Source organism: Somniosus microcephalus, unplaced genomic scaffold, assembly GCF_052327205.1.
Source record: "Somniosus microcephalus isolate GS21.2 unplaced genomic scaffold, FLI_Smic_1.0 unresolved_chr7, whole genome shotgun sequence".
Lineage (NCBI taxonomy): Eukaryota > Metazoa > Chordata > Chondrichthyes > Squaliformes > Somniosidae > Somniosus > Somniosus microcephalus.
In genome coordinates this window covers 16,177,705-16,192,053 of record NW_028225185.1, presented here as the reverse complement: position 1 = coordinate 16,192,053, position 14,349 = coordinate 16,177,705, and positions in this window count along the sequence as shown.

Here is a 14,349-nt window from a genome sequence, read left to right as displayed (position 1 = left end):
GTAGTTTAATTCCTATAGTGTGTTGTGCAGCTTTCACCACCATCTGTAGAGCCTTGCGGTCTGTGGCGGTGCAGTTGCCATACCAGGTAGTGATGCAGCCGGACAGGATACTCTCGATAGTGTAACAGGCAGATAAGAGGATTAGCCCCTTTTTGCCCTCACAAGTGCGGGCTTCCCGAAGGCTCCGAACCTCGCCAGAGTCAGCGAGGCGAGCAGTGGGTCTGCGGGGGTCGGGGGGGGGGGTGCAAAAGTGTGCTGTGGAGGTAAGTGATGGGTGCAAGTGTGGAGAGGTGAGTATCTGAGGTAAGTGCAAAGTGTTAGAAAAAGTTTACTTACTGACATGAATCAGTCGTTCATGAAAGAAAGACTTATGAAATAATACTGAGCGGCCTGCGGGTGGCGCTGTCCAGGGAGAGTATAAATACTCGGGCACGGGCCCAACTTGCTCGGGACATTCTGAACAGGAACTAGTGAAGGACACAACTAGACCTCCATGTTGTAAAACAGTTGATTAAAGTTTTGTTTAATGCTTAGACCGAGTGCCTAGTAGTTTTCTTACGTCACTTGCCTTTGTTTCTTCCTGAAGGCTTCAAGAGTTGGGGATGCAGAGAGTCTCGCATCTCCGCGGCAGAGATGACAAATGGCCGCTGCATTCTCCAATGCAACAACCATCTAATTTCTATAAAAGAAAGAGGTTTGATGAATTCAAGACCTCATCAAACTACAGAGAATGTCAAACGATGACAGATGAAACGTCATATGCTGACGTTCTCTGTAACCGGCTTCCACTTAACTGGCCTACTAAGCCCGCTGGGCGGGCTCAACAAGGTCAATCAAGGGAAAATAGCGCGGGTTGGCCGGAAGTCGACGGAGGCGGGACTGAAACCCGACAAGTGGGCGTCCCGCCTCCAAAAGCTCCCCGTTGAGAAAATCACCCCCATAGAATCATACAACACAGGAGCTCATCATTCCAGTGCTCCAGTTCTCTTTTACAGGGTGTGACGCTCTCCGTCTTGATAGCCTCCTGTCCGGTGGAGAACCAATTATATCCAATTATTTCAGTTGAACCAAAGCGTTACCGCTGTGCAAACACCCTGTGGCAGATACAGTGCTGCAATTCGACAGAGTGCCTGTGGAGACTTTGCATAGGGATAACAACAACAACTTGCATTTATACAGCGCCTTTAACGTAGTAAAACGTCCCAAGGCGCTTCACAGGAGCGATTATCAGACAAAATTTGACACCGAGCCACATAAAGAGATATGAGGGCAGGCGACCAAAAGCTTGGTCAAAGAGGGCCGTAGGTGGTCTTTGACATGAGTCAGTCATTCATGAAAGAAAGACTTATGAAATAATACTGAGCGGCCTGCGGGTGGCGCTGTCCAGGGAGAGTCTAAATACTCGGGCACGGGCCCAGCTTGCGCAGGACATTCTTAACAGGAACTAGTGAAGGACACAACTAGACATCCATGTTGTAAAACAGTTGATTAAAGCTTTGTTTAACGCTTAGACCAAGTGCCTAGTAGTTTTCTTATGTCAGCCTTGACTGCGCTAAAGTGGTTGTCGGCTAGCTGCTGGATCTCCTGCGCTTTCTCCACCCACCGTCTGTTCTTTAGGTCGCAAGTTTTTTGTTGGACCTCGGCCTTCAGGCGTCTGTAGAGCTGCTTTCTTGCCCTCGAGTTGTGTTGCTGTTTCCAGATCAGGAATGCCCTTGCGCTTGCGGCTTATTAGCTCCTGGATCTCCTGGTCATTCTCGTCGAACCAGTCTTGGTGTTTCCTGGTCAAGTGACCGAGCATCTCTTCTCAAGTGCTGATTATGGAGGCCTTGAGTGCAGATCAAGCGCTGTGAACACTCTGTGCCTCTGCATCACTGGGAGTCATCAGGTTGTTTGTGAGGCGCAGGCTGAATAGGGCTTTCTTATCGGGGTCTTTGAGTGCTCCAGCGTTGATTTTCCTGCGGCATTGTTTCTGTTGCCAAGCGCAAGCAGCGGAAGGAGTGCACATCAACCCAAGCACGCCACCCACCCGCCCCTACAACCAATGTCTGCCCCATCTGTGACAGAGACTGCAGGTCCCACATTGGACTCATCAGTCACCTGAGAACTCATTTTTAATGTGGAAGCAAGTCATCCTTGGTTCCCAGGGACTGCCAAAGAAGAAGAGAAGAAGGTCAAAGAGGTCGGTTTTAAGGAGCGTCTTAAAGGAGGAGAGAGAGAGGCGGAGAGGTTTAGGGAGGGAATTCCAGAGCTCGGGGCCCAGGCAGCTGAAGGCACGGCCGCCAATGGAGCGATGGAAATCGGGGGGATGCGCAAGAGGCCAGAATTGGAGGAGCGCAGAGATCTCGGAGGGTTGTGGGGCTGGAGGAGGTTACGGAGATAGGGAGGGGGGCGAGGGCCGTGGAGGGGTTTGAAAACAAAGATGAGAATTTTGAAATTGAGGCGTTGCTTAACCGGGAGCCAATGTAGGTCAGCGAGCACAGTGGGTGATGGGTGAACGGGACTCGGTGCGAGTTAGGACACGGGCAGCCGAGTTTTGGATCACCTTAAGTTTACATAGGGTGGAACGTGGGAGGCCGGCCAGGAGTGCGTTGGAATAGTCAAGTCTGGAGGTAACAAAGACGTGGATGAGGGTTTCATCCGCGGCTGAGCTGAGACAAGGGCAGAGACGGGCGATGTTACGGAGGTGGAAATAGGCGGTCTTGGTGATGGCGTGGATATGTGGTCGGAAACTCATTTCAAGGTCAGATATGACACTGAGGTTGCGAACTGTCTGGTTCAGCCTCAGACAGATGCCAATGAGAGGGAAGGAGTCATGGTTAGGAAAGTAACTAAAGAGAGAAAATAAAGCTAAAGGCATTAAATACATCTTCAAGAAGTGAGTGGCACTTGCTACAAATCCAGGACGTATCAGGCAATGAAGTACTTTTTAAAGTGTGGTCACTGTTACAATATAGGAAACGCGGCAGCCAATTTGTGCACAGCAAGCTCCCACAAACAGCAATGTGATAATGACCAGATCATCTATTTGTTAGTGATGTTGGTTGAGGGATAAATATTGGCCCCAGGACACCGGGGAGAACTCCCCCTGCTCTTCTTCGAAATAGTGGCCATGGGATGTTTTACATCCACCTGAGCGACTAGATGGGACCTTGGTTTAAACGTTCCATCTGAAAGACGGCACCTCCGGCAGTGCAGCGCTCCCTCAGTGCTGGCACTGGGTGTGTTATCCAAGATTATTGGCTCACAAAGTCTCTCGATTGGGACTTGAAGCCATTATTTTCTGACTCAGAGGTGAGAGTGCGACCAACTGGGAGTCAGGATGAAGTGTGGCCTTCAGGTTGAAGTGGCGTTAGAGGGGCAGGGATAATTGGACCAGGGTGAATTCCCATTTTTTATTTGCGGAACACCTCCGTTCAGTCCGTAAGGGGGACCCCGAGCTCCCCGGGTGGCCTGTTACTTTAATTCACCGCCCCATTCCCACTCGGACCTCACCGTCCTCGGCCTCTTGCATTGTTCCACGGAAGCTCAGCGTAAGCTCGAGGAACAGCACCTCATCTTTCGATTAGGCACTTTACAGTCTTCAGGACTCAACATAGAGTTCAACAATTTCAGATCAGAACCTCGGCCCCTATCACATATATATATTTTCTTCTCTTTTTTATCCACACTTTTTGTTTGGCCCCTTTTTTCTTCTTCCCTCCCACACGGCAGCTGTCCTTCATTCTGCCAGCGCAATTCACACCCCATCTAGCGCCATCCTTTGTTCCTTAACCTGTCCCATTACCACCTCCTCTCGCCTTGAATATCTCTTTATGTCTCTCAATGTCTCTTAAGCTCTCCTGCTTTCTATTCCGACGGGCCACAGTGAAAAATCGCATAGACCTCCTCGGAAGACAAACACGGGACACAACCAACAGAGTACCCTTCGTCGTCCAGTACTTCCCCGGAGCGGAGAAACTACGCCATGTTCTTCGCAGCCTTCAACATGTCATCGATGATGACGAACACCTCGCTAAGGCTGTAGTGTATGTACCTTTAAGAGCCCCTGTGTACTGTAATACCGGTAGTGACCACTCGGGTATATAAGCCTGTATAGCGTCTTGTATCTGTTCGTTCACCTCCAGACTTTGTTCAGTAAACACCTGTTAAACCAACTCCTGCATTCCGTGTCTCCATAAACACACGGATACAACAGTGGTGACGAATTGGAAACGGACTTACCTGCAATACGGCAGCACCTCAAGGAGATCGATTCCTCAGACAAAGGTCGGGAAAAGAAAAAAAAAACTGTGGTTTCACCAGCTAGCCGGGCTGGTGGCAGGTACTGCACTAATCCTTCCTGGGCGGCAGGCTGGGGCTCGATCGGGTGGCTCTGCAGCGGGGCCGAGCAGCGAGTCGGAAGGCGGAGGCAAACAGAGACGGAGGGTGGAGCACTCGGGAGACGGCCGGCGCTGCAAAGCAGGTCGGCATTCAGACCAAGCAGAGGGAGGGAAAAGTCCCAAAGAGTCCGGCGGGAACGAGTCTCCAACTATTAAAAATATCTGTGTAAATAAAAACCGCGGAGAACAGCGTTGTCAGCAGCGGCGGGAAAGCGCGGGAGGCACCATTTTTTCTCGGCAGGGAAAAAAGGAAAGCGCGGGAGGCGCCATTTTTGATTTTCAGGATGCCTAAGACTGGCAATATTACTGCTTTCGATAGTGATATAGAGGATTGGACCACATATGTCGAAAGAGTGGAGGTATATTGCACAGCGAATGAAATAGAGGATGATAAAAAGGCATCGGTACTTCTAAATCTGATGGGCGCAAGGACATACGGGCTGTTACGAAACTTAATCACTCTAGCCAAACCGATGGACAAGAATTTTAAGGAGATTGTTGATACCCTACAGGAGCACTTAAACCCAACACCGCTGCTGATAGCGGAACGATTCAAATTCTTCAAGAGGAATCAGCACAAGAATGAAAGTAACGCTGATTACCTCACCGAATTAAGAAAGCTGTCAAAGCACTGCCAATTCGGGGCAGGACTGGCAGATTCTCTACGAGACAAATTCGTCTGCGGTCTCCTAAGTGAAGGAACACAGAAAAGGCTACTTTCTGAGAAAGATTTGACACTGGACAAGGCTTTCAGTGTGGTTGTATCATACGAAGCAGCAGCAAGAGGAGCTGCAGAGATACAGCAAAAGCCACAGGACTTCGGCACCCATGAAATGACACGGGGTTTCGAGAGATGTTATCGCTGCGGCAGATCCACCCATGACCAGAGGGACTGCTGGTTCAAGGACAAAGCATGCAGGCAATGCGGAAAGATGGGACGCATTGCACGTGTATGCCGATCTGGAAACAAAAAATCCACTGACAGAAAAAAAATCAATGAGGAAAAGTACAGAAAGGTACAAATGATGACAGACAGTAGCTCCGAAGACCAGAAGAGCGATAGCGACTCCGGAAACAAGAGACTAAGCTGTCTCAGATTACATAATGTAATTGCCAAAGAAGATTACCAGACCATTTGGGTTACCCTCACGATAGCGGGGTCCCCAGTTAAAATGGAGCTAGATACAGGATCAGTTCTGACCGTCATAAGTCGACGGGATTACGAGCGGCTATTTCCGCATATACCTTTGAAAGACACATCCATTATCTTAAAGACATATACGGGGCAGAAAGTATACCCCAGAGGGAAAATAAAGGTGCCTGTTGTATACAACGGCAAGGAAATACCGAAGTTGTATTTATACGTTCTGAAAGATGGTGGTCCACCGTTTTTGGGACGTGAATGGATCAGGAAGATACGTTTAGACTGGCACTCCATTCAGGCACTGACGGTGACCAGTAAGAAAAAAAATGATGATGACGTCATACCTGAACGATTAAAAGACATCTTGGCTAACGCCAAAGAAGTGTTTCAACAGGAAATAGGAACCTTGAAAGGCGTCACCGCCTCAATAAAAGTGGAAGATGCGGCAATTCCCAAGTTTTTTAAGGCAAGGCCGTGCCATACGCAATTCGTCCAGCAGTCGAGGCAGAGCTGGAGAATTTGGAAAAAGCAGGCGTGTTATCCAAGGTAGATTGGAGCGAGTGGGCAACACCCATCGTCCCGGTCATGAAAAAAACGTTGAATAATGATAAATCTGAAGAACAGAGAAAAATTCGCATCTGTGGGGACTTCAAGGTGACTGTAAACCCGGTCCTTCACACGATACAGTATCCTCTTCCAAGGATAGAAGATATTTTCGCCTCACTATCCGGAGGGAAACGTTTCACCAAAATTGACTTGGCACAGGCATATCTACAGATGGAGGTTGAGGAGGCCTCTAAAAAGTATCTCACGATAAACACACACAAAGGCCTGTACCGGTACAATCGACTGGTTTTCGGAGTAGCATCAGTTCCAGCTATCTGGCAAAGAGCTATGGAGCAAGTCCTGCAAGGGATTCCGGGGACTCAATGCTACCTAGACGACATCCTTGTAACAGGAGAAAATGACAACGAGCACCTTGCCAATTTGGAGCAGGTGCTCACTAGGCTGAGAGAACGGGGCCTACGAGCAAATCGCCCCAAGTGCGAATTTTTCCAGAAACAAATATCATATTGTGGCCATATAATTAACGAAGAAGGGTTGCATAAGTCACCTGAAAAAATTGAAGCTGTCATAAAAGCCCCAGCACCTGAAAATGTCTCACAATTAAGGTCGTTCCTGGGATTGATAAATTACTATCATAAATTTTTACCGAACTTGTCAACTGTTCTGTACCCTCTTAACGCACTGCTACAAACGGGAGTAATTTGGAAATGGAGCGAAGACTGTAAACGTGCCTTCCATAAATGCAAAGGCTTGATCACGTCCAAGGAAGTGTTGGCTCATTACAACCCATCACTGCCAATCAGACTGGCGTGCGATGCATTCCCTTACGGCGTAGGAGCACTATTATCGCATAGATTCCCTGATGGCTCAGAGCGGCCGATAGCTTTTGCGTCACGCTCATTGAACTCAGCTGAGTGTAACTATGCCCAGATCGACAGGGAAGCACTCAGCCTGGTGTGGGGAGTGAAGAAATTCAACCATTACCTACACGGACAAAAATTTACCTTGTTGACTGACCATCAACCCCTCGTCTCCATATTCAACCCTAAAAAGGGCGTTCCCATTATGACCGCGCAAAGGCTACAGAGGTGGTCCCTTTTCCTAGGGGCACACCAATATGACATAGAATACAAAGGATCAAAACAGCATGGGAATGCTGACGGTTTATCGCACCTACCGTTGCCAACGGTAGAAGAGGCACCTACAGTGGACCCAGTGGAGATGTTCCACTCAACCATAGTAGAATGTCTACCAGTAACAAAAATTCTACCATTGAAAAGGAAACGAGAAATGACCCGACTCTCTCACGAGTCTACAATTTAACGGTGAAGGGATGGCCAGCACATGGTGAACCACTGTTGCCAGCATTCTCGCAAAGAAGAGAACAGTTGTCAGTGTGCCGAGGAACCTTGATGTGTGGATCCAGAGTGGTGATTCCACCCAAACTCCAGGATAAAGTGCTAAAGGAGCTTCACGAAGGGCATCTGGGTGGAGTGAAAATGAAGAACCTAGCCAGAGCGTTTGTGTGGTGGCCAGGTATCGATGGAGACATCGAAGAAATGACCAAGAGCTGTCTAGGATGCCAGAATGTCCAAAACGCCCCACCACAAGCCCCTCTACATCCATGGGAGTGGCCCTCATCTCCATGGCAAAGGGTACATATCGACTTTGCTGGTCCATTTATGGACTCAATGTTCTTAATCGCGGCTGATGCACACTCCAAGTGGCCGGAGGTAATAAAGATGTCCTCCACCACCACGGAAAAAACCATCACAGTATTAAGGACCATATTTGCCAGGAATGGGCTGCCTGAACAGATCTGTTCTGATAATGGACCGCAATTTGTGTCCGAAGAATTCAGGAAGTTCTTCAAAAACAATGGGGTTAAGCACTACACGTCCGCCCCATACCATCCCGCCACCAATGGATTAGCTGAAAGGTTTGTCCAGACCTTCAAGAAGGCCATAAAGGCCATGGGTAATGAAGACATAAATCTACAACATAAGGTAGATAACTTCTTGTTTGCATACAGGAATGCAACACATGTGGTTACAAACCAAACTCCCGCCATGATGTTTTTCAATAGAAAACTAAGATGCCGGCTGGATTTGATCAAGCCAAACATCAGAAGGGACGTAGAGAACCGGCAATTTCAAGGCATGAATGAAAGGCCAACTAGAACCTTCCAGAGAGGTCAACAAGTTTTGGCCCGGGACTACTGTACCGAGAAATGGCAGCCTGGAACTATTTGCACACGACTAGGACCGCTGATGTATACCGTGGACATTGGTGAAAGCATAATAAGGCACCATGCTGACCAGATCATAGAGTCATCCAAAAAGGGACAACCTACACCACAACTCTATACGCCTAATGATGAAGCAGAGATACCCATAGTATCTACCTCCGATCCGGTGATACTGGAACCAGATGAACCCGACACTGGCATTCAAGCCGAATCGACCTTGCCAAAAGAACCTACTACCCCACCGAAAACTACTACACCACCGAGGCGTTATCCGGACCGAGTCAGGAAGCCTCCAGAGAGACTGACTTATAATTGATTAACTGCCGCAAATGTGTAGATTATTGTTCTTGTAAAAATGTTATGTACTGATTATCTAAAAGGGGAGGAATTGTAGTGTATGTACCTTTAAGAGCCCCTGTGTACTGTAATACCGGTAGTGACCACTCGGGTATATAAGCCTGTATAGCGTCTTGTATCTGTTAGTTCACCTCCAGACTTTGTTCAGTAAACACCTGTTAAACCAACTCCTGCATTCCGTGTCTCCATAAACACACGGATACAACAAAGGCCATCCCCACGCCTCCACTACCATCCTTCAAACAGCCACCTAACCTCAAACAGACTATCATTCGCAGCAAATTACCCAGCTTTCAGGAGCACAGCGACCACGACACCACACAACCCTGCCACGGCAACCTCTGCAAGACATGCTAGATCATCAACACAGATACCATCATCACATGTGAGGACACCACCCACCAAGTACATGGTACATACTCATGTGACTCGGCCAACGTTGTCTACCTCATACGTTGCAGGAAAGGATGCCCCAGAGCATGGTACATCGGCGAGACCATGCAGACACTGCGACAATGGATGAACGGACACCGCACAACAATCGCCAGGCAGGAGTGTTCCCTCCCAGTCGGGGAACACTTCAGCAGTCAAGGACATTCAGCCTCCGATCTTCGGGTAAGCATTCTCCAAGGCGGCCTTCGAGACACACGACAATGCAAAATCGTCGAGCAGAAACTGATAGCCAAGTTCCGCACTCATGAGGACGGCCTCAACCGGGATCTTGGGTTCATGTCACGCTACATGTAACCCCACCTGACGTAGAGTCATCCAGACTCGAGTCATCGTTGGCTTGTTCTCTCTACACAGATGCGACCGGACCTGCTGTGAATTCCAGCAAAAAAATTTTTTTTAATTATATTGTATTTTGCTTGTTCTTTGTTTTTCATACAGACCCCAGCATCTGCAACATTTGACCCCTTGTGACCCCACCTCATTGTTCTTTAATGTAATGTTTTCCTGACTGTCCTGTTTGGACACCATTCACACCTTTGATTGCTGTGATTATCTCTCTGCCGAGGTGTGATAAAGGGCAGTTAGAAAGATTACCTGTAAACATCTGACATTATTCTCTGACGATATATACTGTGTCTATATGCATCTCTCCACTTCACCTGACGAAGGAGCAGCGCTCCGAAAGCTTGTGATTTCAAATAAAGCTGTTGGACTATAACCTGGTGTTGTGTGATTTCTTACATTTGTCCACCCCAGTCCCAACACCAGCATCTCCACATCATGGCTTTCTATCCTATCACTGACCTTCCCTTTTGTTCTTTCATCCCCTCCCCCTTTTCCCAGCCCCTAAACCTGCTTTCCATTTCCTGCTTTTTGTCCAGTTCTGACGAAGGGTCATCGACCTGAAACGCTAACTCTGTTTCTCTCTCCACGGATGCTGCCTGGCCTGCTGAGTTTTTCCCCAGCGTTTTCTGTTGTTATCTCAGATTTCCAGCATCCACAGTATTTTGCTATCCCATTTTTTATTTATTCGTTCTTGGGATGTGGGCGTCGCTGGCAAGGCCAGCATTTATTGCCCATCCCCTAATCGCCCCCTGAGAAGGAGGTGGTGAGCCGCCCTCTTGAACCGCTGCAGTCCCCGTGTGGTGAAGGTGCTCCCACAGTGCTGTTAGGGAGGGAGTTCCGGGATTTTGACCCAACGACGATGAAGGAACGGCCGATATATTTCCAAGTCCGCATGGTGTGTGACTTGGAGGGGAACTTGGAGGTGGTGGTGTTCCCGTGCGCCTGCTGCCCTTGTCCTTCTAGGTGGTAGAGGTCGCAGGTTTGGGAGGTGCAGTCGGAGAAAATCATACATTTGACCTTATTTTTGACTTATTATATTTTGACTTTATATTATTCAGCAATTTTATATGGCAAAAATCAGGGCACTTTGAGAAGCGGAGTAGCAGTGTTGGTCGGAGTGTAGAGGGATCTCTGCACGATAGAGCGAGGGAGCCTGGAGATGCAGAACCCGGATGCTACAGCACCGCCACTGGTGCGGTGGTGTAATTACAGCACGACAAACCTAACTGGGCAAATCGCATTATGAATGCGCCCCTAGGAAGTTAACATGGTAAAAGTTGACACAAACATGTGAGAACCACGTATGAATGGGATGTTAAGGTTTGACGGACAGTGGGTGCATGCAGGTCGAAGATTGTTTAATATTCTGGGCAAATACATCGATAGTACATCGACAGGGTAGATGCAGGGAGGATGTTTCCCCTCGGGGGAATCTAGAACTCAGGGGCACAGTTTCAGAATAAGGGGTCACCCATTTAGGACTGAGATGAGGAGGAATTTCTTCTCTCAGAGGGTCGTGAATCTTTGGAATTCTCTACCCCAGAGAGCCATGGAGGCTGGGTCATTGAATATATTCCAGGCGGAGATAGACAGATCTTTGAGCTGCAAGGGAGTCAAGGGTTATGGGGAGTGTTGTGTCTGTCAGTAGTAAGACACAAGACTGCAGGAGAACGGTACAACAGGTGTTTACTCAACGTGGCTCACTCTGGAACTGAACTGTACAGATTACTACTCAGTGCTATATACAGGTGTGGTCACTGCCGGTACTACAGTATACATGAGCTGTAAAAAGTAGTACCCCCCTTAAAGGTATATACATTACAATTCCTCCCCTTTTAGATTAACAGTACTATAACACTCATTTAACAATTAAATATTAAACTAATTACAATTAACACTTTTAACATACAACGTTAGCTGAAAATAGTCCATTTATATATTCAGTCTTTGGGGAGGCTTTCTGATCCTTTCCGGATAGCGCCTTTCCCGAGTGTCTCGCTCTTGGTGCGGAGGCGATTCTGGCACCCTGTCGTCGGTTGGGTCATTAGCTTCCGATGCTACTGTTTCTGGGGTAGATGCGACCTGTACGTCGGGTTCCTCACCAGGTACGTATGGGCGAGGCATGGGGTCGACTTGTTCCTGTGACTCTAGGATCTGGTCAGCATGGCGTCTCACGATGTTCTTCCCAACGTCCACTGTGTACATTAGTGGGCCCTGCCATGTGCATAACGTTCCTGGCTGCCATTTTTCTGTTCGGTAGTCGCGGGCCAAGACTGGTTGCCCTACATTGAAGCTCCTTGTTGGCTTCTCATGGATGTGCTGGAATTGCTTACTCTCAACATCTCTTCGTACGTTTGGTCTGAGCAAATCCAGGCGAGATCTTAACCTTCGGTTAAAGAACATCATGGCCGGGGCCTGGTTGGTGACTGCATGTGTCGCATTCCGGTCGGCAAACAGGAAATTGTCCAACTTATGCTGCAGCGGAATGTTGTCATTGTACATAGCCTTTATTGCCTTCTTAAAGGTTTGTACGAACCTCTCAGCCAATCCATTTGTGGCTGGATGATACGGGGCGGATGTGTAATGCCTTACCCCAGTCTTCTGCATAAACCTCCGGAACTCTTCGGACACAAACTGTGGTCCGTTATTGGAGCAAATCTGTTCTGGCAAGCCGTTCCTGGCAAAAATGGTCCGTAGGACTGCAATAGTTTTCTCCGTGGTGGTGGAGGACATTTTGATCACCTCAGGCCATTTCGAGTGCGCATCCACGGCTATTAAAAACATTGAGTCCATGAATGGACCGGCAAAATCAATATGCACCCGTTGCCATGGAGATGAGGGCCACTCCCATGGGTGTAGAGGGGCCTGTGGTGGTGCATTTTGGACTTTCTGGCATCCTGAGCAGCTCTTGGTCAGGTCCTCAATTTGTTTATCGATTCCCGGCCACCACACATAAGCCCTGGCAAGGCTTTTCATTTTTACCCCTCCCAGATGACCCTCATGAAGCTCATTGAGCACTCTATCCCTTAACTTGGGTGGAATTACCACTCGGGTACCACACATCAAGGTCCCCCGGCACACTGACAGCTGTTCTCTTCTTGTCGAGAATGCTGGCAACAGTGAGTCGCCATGTGCTGGCCATCCCTTCACCGTCAAATCATATACCCGAGACAGTGTCGGGTCATTTCGGGTCTCCTTTTCTATACGAGCGTTAGTCACCGGTAGGTATTCAACTATAGTTGAATGAAATATTTCGACAGGATCCACTGCTGGTGCTTCCTCCGCAGTAGGCAGTGGCAGGCGTGATAGCCCATCAGCATTTCCATGCTGTTTCGTGCCCTTATATTCAATCTCATAGTGGTGCGCCCCTAGAAAGAGTGACCATCTTTGTAGTCATTGCGCAGCCATCACCGGAACGCCCTTCTTCGGATTAAAAATGGAGACAAGAGGCTGGTGGTCAGTCAGCAAGGTGAATTTCTGCCCGTGCAGATAGTGATTGAACTTTTTCACTCCCCACACTAGGCTGAGGGCCTCCCTGTCAATTTGGGCGTAGTTACGCTCGGCTGAGGTTAGTGATCATGACGCAAAGGCTATTGGCCTCTCTGAGCCGTCCGAGAATTTGTGCGACAGCACCGCTCCAATGCCGTAGGGTGACGCATCACACGCCAACCGAATTGGTAGTGCTGGGTTGAAATGGGCCAATACCTCTTTCGATGTGATTAGTGTTTTGCTCTTCTGGAAAGCTCGTTTACATTCGTCACTCCACTTCCATGGCACTCCAGTTTGCAGCAGGGTGTTCAGTGGGTGTAGTATTGTAGACAAATTTGGCAAGAACATATGGTAGTAGTTTACCAGCCCGAGGAACGACCTCAGTTGTGACACGTTTTCCGGTGCTGGAACCTTGACTACTGCCTCAATCTTTTCTGGGGACTTATGTAACCCCTCTTTATCGATAACGTGGCCACAATACGAGATCTGTTTTTTTAAAAACTCGCATTTGGGGCAGTTAGCTCGGAGCCCATATTCCTTCAATCTAGTGAGCACCTGCTCCAGGTTGGCGAGGTGATCACTGTCATTTTCGCCCGTGACCAGGATGTCGTCCAAATAACACTGGGTCCCTGGGATCCCTTGCAGGAGTTGTTCCATTGCCCTTTGCCAAATAGCCGGAGCTGATGCTACCCCGAATACCAGCCGGTTGTATTGGTAGAGACCTTTATGGGTGTTGATTGTGAGGTATTTTTTTGATGCTTCTTCTACCTCCATTTGCAGATACGCCTGGGCCAGATCAATCTTAGTGAAGCGTTTCCCTCCAGATAGCGAGGCGAAAATATCTTCAATCCGCGGAAGTGGATATTGCACGGTGTGAAGGACTGGGTTCACTGTTACCTTAAAGTCCCCACAGATGCGAACCTTCCTTGGTTCCCCAGGCGTGCTGCTCAATGACTTTTTCATCACAGGGAGGATGGGTGTAGCCCACTCGCTCCAGTCTACCTTGGACAGTACTCCTGAACGTTCCAAACTCTCCAGTTCTGCTTCGACAGCTGGGCGGATCGCATAAGGTACTGGTCTGGCCTTAAAAAATTTTGGGCTTGCGTTTTCTTCGATTTTAATTGTTGCTGTCATGCCTTTTAGTGTTCCGAGTCCTTGCTGGAACACTTCTTGCGCGTCGGTTAGGATCTTTGACAGTCGCCCAGGTGTGACGTCGTCATCATTTTTGGCAGCCACAGTTAGTGCTTGTATGGAATGCCAATCCAGCTGTATTTTCCGGATCCATTCACGTCCCAGTAATGGTGGTCCTTCATCTTGCAATACATACAGGTCTAGTTTTGGAGTTTCCTTACCGGTATATATAATGG